General features: G+C 36.4%; 1 long non-coding RNA gene across 1 annotated transcript; it reads left to right on the top strand.

Moving 5' to 3' along the window:
- The first annotated feature begins 8,911 nt into the window (after nucleotides 1-8,911).
- LOC132069383 (uncharacterized) lies at nucleotides 8,912-10,834 on the top strand. The gene is made up of 3 exons (XR_009417767.1): nucleotides 8,912-9,084; nucleotides 9,558-9,762; nucleotides 10,579-10,834. It is a non-coding gene; the product is annotated as an uncharacterized LOC132069383 (long non-coding RNA).
- Nucleotides 10,835-11,268: the final 434 nt, after the last annotated feature.

Here is an 11,268-nt window from a genome sequence, read left to right as displayed (position 1 = left end):
AAGGTATTCTTGACGTGCGAGAATTGGTGTGTGAATAATTTATTTGTAGGAATATGAGCTTCACACATATAGGGTATAAGTTGGTAATTAAGGTATTTGACGGAATGACTATATTTTATACAAATGGTTAAGTGAATAAGTAAATTGTAGAAATTATTGAGATAAGTTATGGGCTTAACCCACTTCTTATGACCCATATATCTTACAAGCCTAGGGTTTAAAAATAATTCATTTACTTTGGTCAAAGAAAAAAAAAATAGAAACGCTTTGGCACAATAGCGGAAGAAAACCACCACGAACTTCTTCGTGCACGGCAGTTAAGAGACATCAAGAGGCATCAGGTAGATGGCCTTTAAATTTTGTTCTTGATATTTCACTGTAATCATTAGGTAATGATTAATAGGCCATGACTAAATAAGTTCCTGGCATGTGTAAGGGTTTAACATTGTTTTTGAATTGGTTTATTCTAGTTTCGTTAGTCACTGGTTTAGAGGAAACCATAATGTGAATATTGATAATTTACTTTATCTCTTTAATATTTGTTTCATCTCACATGTATTCCTTATGTCGTTGTTTTGTTTTTCGTGCCTATGTGATTACACACTGTTAATGAGAGTGTATAGGAGTATATACCAACTCTCTGTGTTGTGGAAACAATTTTGATATCATGACTAACTTTAATTATACTACAAAATTATCTTCTTCAAAATTCTTGAGTCGGCAAAGTTCTTATTTATTATTTTGGTTACTGTAGCGTATTGGGTTTATGAAATTAAATACTAGATGTATTGAATTGTATGTACACCTTTAAATTCATGGTACTTGAGTTGTGGAAGTTAGATTTTAATCCGAAGTTAAGATTTTGGGATAATTAAAGGTTTTGAGTCCTAGTCTTAAGAATTGAGAATTTATGATTTGAGAGTTCATTATGGATGAAATTGGCTAATTCTCAAGATATATGACCCTTAAGTTATGAATGAAATTATATTTTTAAAGAAAATTCCAGTTTTACCCTTGTGGGTCCTTGGTCACTTTTCGGGGTGTATTTTTTGGGTTTTGAATATAGTATAGCAATATGGGTGTCCTTAGATTCGTATTCTAACGTAGATCGCATATTTGATAGATTTTGATCGTTTAGAGACTCTACGTAAAGGAAAGGCATTGGTTTGATTGTTTGTGGCACTGGCTTGGCATTGAGGTAGGTTACGGCTTACCTTTTTTGTTAGACTTCGATTAGCGAAACATATGTATAGTTAGATACTGTTGGAGAAAGCATGTACGCTTTCGGGTACGAAGTTGGGATGGACTAGGTTGGTATTGTTGACTGATATGTGGGCTTGTAGTCTTATATGGTTGTGTTGTGACTTGATTGGAAGTGATGATAAAGAAGAGAGTATACGAGGCCCGAGGTCCTTACCGGGATCGTGAGAGTATACGAGGCCCGAGGTCCTTACCGGGATCGTGAGAGTGGTACATGGACTTCGCGGGTCCCCCATAGGTCATGGCTATTGGGCGACGATCTACACTGCCACAAAGATGTGTGTACGGGCATTGCATTGCATTGTATTGTATTGCCTCGCGTTGTGTATTCATTCTTCATATCATCCTTTTATGCCTTGGATTATGTACATGTCTTTTTATATTTGGATTGTGATTTTACTTGTACTTGATTGCGAGCATGTCTATTTTTCAGTTTCTTCCTGTGTATATGTTAGCTAATTGTTGTCGGCCTATGATACCTACCAGTACTTGTGTTTGTACTGACCTTATCTTGCTGCATTCTTTTTGAGTGCAGAGTACGAGATCGGTACCACTTCTGCATCTCGACTTTGATCCCGAGGCTATCTACGGAGTTTGCTAAGGTGCGCTTATTGGACAAGTCCGCAGCCACTGGGACTCCTTCTTTACTACTTGTCTTACTTTGATCCTTAGACAGTATTTCTAGTTTTGAGACTCATGTATTATTCAGACACGTTGATTAGTGGCTTTTGTACTATTTCTGACCATTTTCCTTGGGTTGTATTTAGAATTGGGAATTCCGCACTAGGTATTTATCATATATGTTAGACTGTTCATAAATTCTGCTTTATTTAGTAATTATTGTTGTATAACTGATTAAGGGAAGGGTTCTCCTACCGAGGTGGGATATGGTGGGTGACCGCACGACTTAGTGGTATTTGGGTCGTGACATGTATGGAGTTTATCAATATTCCAAGCTCCATCCATAATAAAGGATTTAACGCAGAGTTTAGAGGATTTACCTAGTCCTGGTAAGAGATTGGCTAGAGGACCCATACCTGTCCAGCTATCCCACCAGAAACTAGACTCACCTGCTTGGATCTTCCAAATCATGTGAGGTTCAGCTTGAGCTTTAATCTTCATCATGCTTTTCCACCATGTGAGTCAATAGAAGCAGCAACTTTTCCTACTAAAAGTGACCTTTTGCAGTACTTGGCTTTAAGAAAGTTGCCCCAGAGGGTGTTTTGAGTTCTTAGTCTCCACCACCTTTTGAGAGTGAAAGTGTTAGATATATCTTGCAATTTTTTGATACCAATTCCTCCTTCATCTTTAGGGTAGCAGAGGTTATCCCAAGAGCTCCAATGGTATTTATTCTTCCCCTCTTTAGAACCCCATAAGAAATTACGAAAGTGTTGTTCCATGAGCTTAATAATTCCTTTAGGTGGTTTCAGAGCTGAGAGAGTATAGGTAGGCAGTGCTTGTAGAACACTTTTGATGACAACAATTCTTCCATCAAAAGAGAGCATTTTTCCTTGCCAACCATTAAGCTTTTTAGTGATTTTGGCCAGCATATTGTCAAGATAGGAGTTTCTTTTCTTCCCAAAGTATATGGGACATCCCAAATAGTTGAAAGGGAAATCTTGTTCATGAAACCTGTAGATCTTCTCATTCTGTTGATCCTGTTGGTACAGGAGTTTGGGACAGTAATGAAAAAACTTTTGTCAGAGTTGATCCTTTGGCCTGAGGCCTTTTCATATTTCTTGACTTGTTTCAAAATAAGCTTAATGGATCTGTTATTGCCTCCAGTGAAGATGAATATGTCATCAGCATATGCTAGCTGGTTAATAGCCAGGCCATTAGTGTTCATGCTGAATGGGGTGAACCTCTCACTCTAATGAAGGTTATTTAACAGTCTTGAGAAGACCTCAGCTGCAATAATGAACAAGGAAGGAGAAAGGGGGTCTTCTTGCTTCAACCCTTGAGAAGAAGTGAAGAAACCCCTCCTCTCTCCATTAATGCTAATAGAGTACCACACCTCAGAAATGACTCTCCAAATGATGTTATTCCATTGATCAGAGAAACCAAATTTGCTCATAACAGCTAACAGAAAGCCCCATGACATCCTGTCATAGGCTTTTGCCATGTCAAGCTTAATGATCATATTGCCTCCACGATTAGGCTGAGAAACACCTTGAGACAGTTCTTGGGCTAAGAGAACATTTTCGGTAATAAGTCTGCCTTTGACAAAGCCAGACTGTTTCTCAGATATGAGCTTGTCCAAAAGAGGGTTGAGTCTGATGGAAATAATCTTAGAAATGATTTTGGCAGTGAAATTTCCCAGGCTGATAGGTCTAAGTTCCCCAAAGTTGGAAGGTGATTCTACCTTAGGGATCATGACTAGGCAGGTATGGGAATAGAATTTGGTGAGGTTTTTTCTATGGAAAAAATCTTGGACCATGTTTTTAATGTCTTCCTAAATAATAGTCCAACACTTGTGAAAGAAGGTACCATTAAACTCATCTGGTCCTGTAGCACTATCGGGACTCATATTGAAGACAGCCTCTTTGATTTCCTCCATTTCAGGGATGGCAATTAGGGAGTCATTGTCATCTTGGTTGATACATTGAGGAATCACATTTAAGATGTCATGATCATTAAAGGCATGTTTGAGGTTGAACAAACTGTCAAAGTGATGAATAGCAGCCTTGGCTATGTTATCATCTCCTTGAACCCAAGTTCCATTGTTGTTCTTGATTCTGTGAAGTTGTCTTCTATCTCTGATCAGGCAGTGGAATTATTTGTTGCTTCTGTCTCCTTCTTCATTCCACTTAATGTGGGCTTTTTGTTTCAAACTTCTCAGAATTGTGCATGTTGTCAAGCTCCTCCAAATCTTTCATTTTGGTTTCCCACTTGTTGACCTCATCATAGACATTGCCAATGGTTTCTTGATAATGTCCAAATCCACCCTATTAATTAGAATGAGCACGGTCGTATGCAAATATAATTTATTCAACTATGAGTCAGGGTCGATCCCACAGAGAACAATATATAGGCGATTAGGAAAAGTAGGAATTATCACCAACAATAGCTATGCCAAACACTTAAAGGTTATTTAGAGAGAAAATTATAACTAATTGTGAAAACATAAACTAACCTAGAAACCAAGTAAAACGATCAATGGCCACAAGAATTGATACAAAGGAAACTACGCTCAAGTAACGATCCAATGTATTTCATGATTTACAAATAATGGTGAGTTTATATTACTTAGCCTTGATAATGACTCTAAATTAGCTTCTTCCGAAGACTAACTAGACTACCTAATTGAATATCCCTAAAGCAATTAGAGCATTAAGAACACCCGAATATGGCTACAAGTGGTGTCGCCTATCCCTAGGTCGATTTCCATTAGATGAGGGTTAACGCCCCATATTCTTGTTAATTATTCTTTCCCAATCTCGAGTTTGCCTCTTCCAAGTTTAAACCAAAATAAATGGGCGAGTCCTAGGGTTAGCAATTCCCTTAAGAAACATTAAAGAACAAGAATAATTAAAACAACATTAGCTCACTTCTATTAATTATAAAATCATTCAACACATAAGCAAACAAGAGATTCAATCCAAACTTAAACAATGTATACTTCCATAAACAAGGTTCAAGTATTGAAATGAAATACTACACACATAAATATTCAATAAATAGCAAGAGATGAAGAAATGGATAAAGAATTTCTCATTTGGTGCCTCCAAATCTTCTCTTCCAAAGTGTGAGGATGAAACCCTAGCTCTCCAAAGCTCTCCAAGACTTGTGTTGAAATGCCAAAGATGCCAATATTTTCTCTCTTATCTTCCTTTTATAGTCCCACAATTTTGCAATAAAAAATATGTCCAAAGCAGCCACTGATTTTCGAAATTTGCAAATCTGTCCCGTTTTTGCAAAACTGTCAAAAGGGACAGTTTTGCAAAACTGCGCAGTTTTTGTCCAATTTGGCCTCTTTTTGACTTTATTTTCACTTGGTTTCTTCCGATCACTTCTAAATCACATAAGACCTGTAAAATAGATGTAAACGATATTAAATGCATTATTTTCTCAATCAAACATAGCAAAAATATAAGATTAAAGAAGAGATAAGTTAGTAAAATACCAACTTATCATTTCTCTGGACCACTGGCTAAGCTTCTTGCTGAGATTTTTGAGCTTTTGTTGGAGGATCCACATGGGGTCGCCATTGATGTGGACTTTCCAAGTGTCCTCAACCAAATTATAGAAAGAGGGATGGTCAGTCCAGAAATCTAGGAATTTGAAATGCTTTATACCATCCTTGTGAGCATTGTGACAGCTAATAAGAAGGGGTATGTGGTCAGATCCTGTCCTAGACAAGTGCCTAACCATGTTAGAATGAAAAAGTTGAGTCCAAGCATCATTGACAAAGAGTCTATCCAGTCTTTTCCAGATCCTCTTCACAAGTCTTCTGTTGTTGCACCATGTGAAATTTGGACCCACAAATCCAATATCAGTAACTTCATAATTATCCATACAACTGCTAAATTCTAGACTCTTATACATTCTGTGAGTTTTACCCCCTAGTTTTTCCACAGGGTCTAGTATGACATTGAAGTCTCCCCCTATGCACCAAGGGCCAGTAATTTGTAGGTGGACATTCTCAAGGCTATGCCATAAGTCCTTTCCACTACTAAAAAAACAGCATTTCCCGACCTCAAAAAACCGACCTCATGAGGTCGGTAAAGTCGTAATATTTATTTTTTAATTTTTTTTTTAAAATAAACCGACCTCATGAGGTCGGTAATATTATACCAAAATTTAAAAAAATAACTTACCAACCTCACTAGGTCGGAAATTAATTTAATGCTAAATATTATAATTTTATTTTTAATTTAAAAGAATACCGACCTCGTGAGGTCGGTATTCTTTTAAATTAAAAATAAAATTATTAAATATACCGACCTCATGAGGTCGGTATAATTAGTCATAAAAGTAAAACAGATCACCCTAAATAAACATTTCTCTCTCTTCCCTCTCATCTTTTCTCTCCCCTTCTCTCTCTAACCCTAACCTAATAACGTCTCATTCTTGCCAGTCACCGTCGTCGCCGCCGCCTCCTACCCAGTCCCGCCGTTGCCGTCACTTTTGACGGCGAACCATTGGAGGTATGCTTTTTTTTTTCTTGGCTAAGAAATGACATTGAAAAAAGAGTTTGCCTAATATTGTTTCTGATTTACAAAGTGAATTCCTGTACTTAGAATTAGAGTTATAAGGAATTCCTCAGTATTACTAGCTGGATACTATTAACTATGCGATTGCGTATTTGGTTTGAATGTGATAAGTTTTCCGTATGACTTAAGACTTTTATCAATAGTGTGTTTCAACAGTTTGAATGCCTTGTGAATGTTCCTTTGCAAAGGATCGATTTGACAATATAGTTCTTGCTTATCTTTTTGTATAAAATAAGGAATAAATGCCTAAAGCTATGAAGAATATATTCCCCACTATGTGACAAGGTGGGAATAGGTAAAGAGTTGCTTGTAGAGATAGTTGGAGAAACATTCCTTCCGTAATTCATTACTTTTTCTTCTCCTCCTCCTCCTCCGCGCTTCCATAGTTGCTTGACACATTTGAACTTGGTAAGGTAAAGAGGTTTAAATTTGGGTGATTGAGTTTTTTCCTTCTTCTTCTCCATAGTTGCTTGACAAGTCGTATTGAGTTTTGAATTTATAGAAGCTAAAAATCGCAGCTAACCGTCCGGTAGGGGAGATTGATAAACCAGATTAGTGAAAAATAGTTGTAATACCGCTTTTCACGTTTACTCCAGAGTTGCTTTTTGGGCAGATCTTTTGCAATTTTTGTGTGGTTCAATAAAAGGTGCAGCTCTTTATTTGAGCTGGTCTGTTGACACCCAATTTCGTCCCTCCATTATTCCAATTTCACGCCCAGAACATGCTCTATTTTCTCTGTAATAGCCAAACAAGCTTGCTTCTACTTTTTGGTCAATTTGTTCTTTTTCTTAGACTAAAATTTGGCTGTGCTGTAGGTGTTAGTGTCAAGTTTTTATGATGACAATTTTACTTGTGCAGGTATAGAAATTAAATCACATAAGGAATATATGTGAGCCCACAAAACAGCCTCCCAACAACTTGAAGCCCACAGAGTAGCCCCAACGAGCCGGGCTCACTCGACATATGGCTTCCTAGCCCAAACGTGGTTAGGGCAACCAACTGTAACTCTCACCGCATATCTTTCAAAAGAAGGAAATCACATCCGCAATTTAAAGAGGAATTATTTCAAGAAAGATCAAATCATTTCAAGAAGGAAAAATATCAAAGGCATATCTCATGAGGTGTAAGAAATCCTGTCGCCTCAACGCACAAGGAAAGGCAAGAATAAATATCTTATTCTTGGAAATAGGATCTCTCGATTCCATTTCCAAGGATCAAATCCCTTGGGTTGAACTCTCTCGTGAAGTGCCTAAAACTATATAAAAGGGCCGCCTCACAAACGAAGAATAATGCAATTGTCTCATTACCTCCATTGCTCGTTTTACTTTCAAACAAACATTGTCGATCTGTGTGATTCATAGTGTAATAAGAGAGAAAGTAGAGTTATAGTTTGTGAGGCTTTGTATCAAAAAGAATAAGAGTGTTTTGAGTGTAGACGTAGGAACTTCATTCAAAACCTCCATTGTACCAAACCTTATAAAAGAGTGCAGAGATCACCCTTGCAACCCAAGGGGACTGGACTAGGATTCACATTGAATCTGAACCAGTATAAATTATATGTGTCATTTATTTTCTGCACTTGCCTAAATATTCACTGAGTAGGTAGTCGACTATTATCTTGACCTAGTCGACTAACAGAGCAAAAATTTTAACAATTCACCCCCCCTCTTGCACTTTCAGTAGGTACTTGTTCACTGTATTATCCGAGCATCTGTCGAACCTTGTTGACAAGGTAAAACATTGAGCTATTAATCATGTCAAAATCCTTGTTTTTCAGCCCAAGAAAGGAAGGCTTCAGTATTTTTTGTTGTTGTTGTTGTATCATGTATGCACTATTTTAATACACATGCACATTTTCTCATTGATTCCAAGTGACTCTCTTTTCAGTGTCCTTATAATAAGAAGTAGAGGGTATTGTAATGGACTCTAAAATATATGGCTATAAATACCTCAATACCATACTGAAGTTTACTAAATTACCCTAAGGTATAATGGAGTATGGATTACCAAGAAATGTGTAGAGGAACTAAATGTTCTTAACCTTGTACATTATCATCTGCAAAATATTGATTCTTTATCATGCCCTAGTATTCTCGTTTATCTCTTCATACACTCGCTTGATCTCTTTACGAAATTGTCGCTCCAAGTGAAGTTTTTGTGTACTCCTACTTTTAATGGCTAGAACAAGTCAATATTATGAGTAACTTTATTTATTCTATCTCGTAAAAAAACCAAGATGTAAAGGTTGACTTGACAATTTTGACAAAGATAAAGCTTGACTTGACAATCGTTCTTGTTCAGACAAAAACTGGGTCTGAGAGGTTCGGATGGAAGATTTCCACTCTCTTCTTGTCCCTGCCATAACCGATCTTTGTATTGTTTAGAACATAAAGGCGAGACCAATGTCATTTATTTTTAATTGTGCAATGTGTGTATTGGATATAGGTATCCATACAACAACTTTTTGCATCATCATGTTGAGACTATCATAGTTTCGTGCTTGGAGAGTAAGAATAGTCAATTTGTTGAACATCTTCTTGGTGACTGTAATCTTCTTGTGAAAATTGTCGAGGCAGAGAAAAATTCAACGCTTGTTGTTGATCGATCCAAGGTAATAATCAAAATTTAGGTGCTTTACTCAACATTTTTAATTTTCCTTGCTTGTCCTTCCCATGTTTTTTTTAAATTCTTTTCCTAAATCTTGGGTTGTGGTGTTGAAGCCTTCTTCAAAACAAACCAAAGAACAAGACTCATTTCCGGACCAACTTGATATCTGAATTTAACCTCATCCGCACTCGCTTTCCAATAGTTTACCGATGCAAATCTTGGTTTCAAGTTGGTGCATATTATTCCCATATCATTTATTGTGGTTTTTGGGTCAATGAGATAGTAAATATCATCAAATTTGAACAGGTGATTGCCTTTTTTTTCCAAGGGTAAACACACTAGCATTAATATTCAATGGTTCCTCAACACATTTAGCCACAACTGCTATCTGTTAACTAGCTACTAGTGCTACCACTACTTCTTTACTTGCATCAATATCTCCTGCAATTTTCTGAAACATATCTGCATTAATAAGAGGTGCTAGAGCTTGTTGAGTCACTTGTACTACAACCAACTGCTTGTCTTTAGAAACAATGGGACTCACGTGTCAAACACACAAAGGCATGTTTGAATGTTAATGTTGTGGTGTATTTGTGGATTGTGCAAGTGTTTTGTGGATGTTTGCGAGGGGTGAAGTAGTCTAATGTTATAGACTAACTTAGTGTAGACTAGTTTAATATTTGTGGATGTTTGCAAAGGTTGAAGTAGTTTAATGTTGTGTTGATGTTTACGAAGGTTGAAGTAGCTTAATGTCTCTTGTGAATGTTTGAATGACGTTTTGATTCAACTTTGAAGTGTTTTGGAAAGAATCGGCCGAGTGTTATTAACATTTGATTAGTTATAGCCATCAAGCTTCTACTATTGGTCTTCTTGGATTACTGATTCATTTCTTGAGTTTTTCTAACTACTTGCTTTTAATCCCCACAGAAGTTATAATTTTGACTATTAGTTTTAGATATTGGACTTCCTTATGAGAAAAGGCTGGTTTTAGATATTTGATTGTGTTTATCATATCAAAAAAGAAAAAGAAGATACGTATTAATTATGTTTAGCTTAAACTAGGTATACAAAGTCAAAAGTTCAAAAATGTTGCTGAGATTCTCCCTGTATGTTCTCCTTTTAGTATATAGTTAATGATTTTTCTTTCTTTAGCTCGTATAAATAAAAAGGGAACTTCTTTTATTGCAAATAAGAAAGAAACAAAAAACGTGGTCCCTTTTCTAACTTGTAACTGGTCTATTTTCAAATAATTTGTACTATGTAGTTCGTTGATTTTAGTTAAATAGGTGAATTATTTAAACAAATTTTGAAGCCGTCCTTTTCTATTAATTTATATTTGCGATACTTACATATATTATTGTATAGATGGCAGGTGAAAAGAGGGGTAAGAAAACAAAGAAGGCTAACGAGATAGCGGTTCCCCGGAGATCACCAGAGAACCTTGCGATTAGAATGTTTGAATGTTAATGTTTGGTGGATTTGTGGATTTGCGGTGAAGTAGTCTAATGTTGTAGACTAACTTAGTGTAGACTAGTTTAATGTTTTGTGGATGTTTACAAATGTTGAAGTAGTTTAATGTTGTTTTGATGTTTGCGAAGGTTGAAATACCTTAATTAATGTCTCTTGTGAATGTTTGATTGACGTTTTTATTCAACTTTGAAGTAGTTTCGAATTGAATTTGATGTTTTGGTGGTTGTAATATATGTGTTGTAATAGTAGCTTATTGTTTTATGTATTTATAGTAGTTTGGTGTATTGTTGGTAGCTATTTGGGCTCGTTTTAGTTGAAAGTAAAATTATTTTCATCTTGACAAGGAGGCAGCTGGAGTAACAGCTAGGTGCTACAATTTTTTTGCAGAATACCGACCTCATGAGGTCGGTTATGGGCAAAATTTACCCAGAAATTGCTAATTACCGACCTCATGAGGTCGGTTTTTTGCAAAATTATCTAGAAATTGCAAATTACCGACCTCATGAGGTCGGTTTTCTGCAAAATTATCCAACATATGGCAAATACCGACCTCATGAGGTCGGTTTTCTGCAAAATATTTTCAGAAATTGCAAATTACCGACCTCATGAGGTCGGTTTTATGCATAATATTCCCAGAAATTGCAAATTACCGACCTCAAGAGGTCAGTTTTATGCAAAATATATCATATGTTCATATAAATTACCGACCTCAGGAGGT

Source organism: Lycium ferocissimum, chromosome 9 (assembly GCF_029784015.1).
Source record: "Lycium ferocissimum isolate CSIRO_LF1 chromosome 9, AGI_CSIRO_Lferr_CH_V1, whole genome shotgun sequence".
Taxonomy (NCBI): Eukaryota; Viridiplantae; Streptophyta; class Magnoliopsida; order Solanales; family Solanaceae; genus Lycium; species Lycium ferocissimum.
This window is presented reverse-complemented; position numbering and strand designations above follow the sequence as displayed.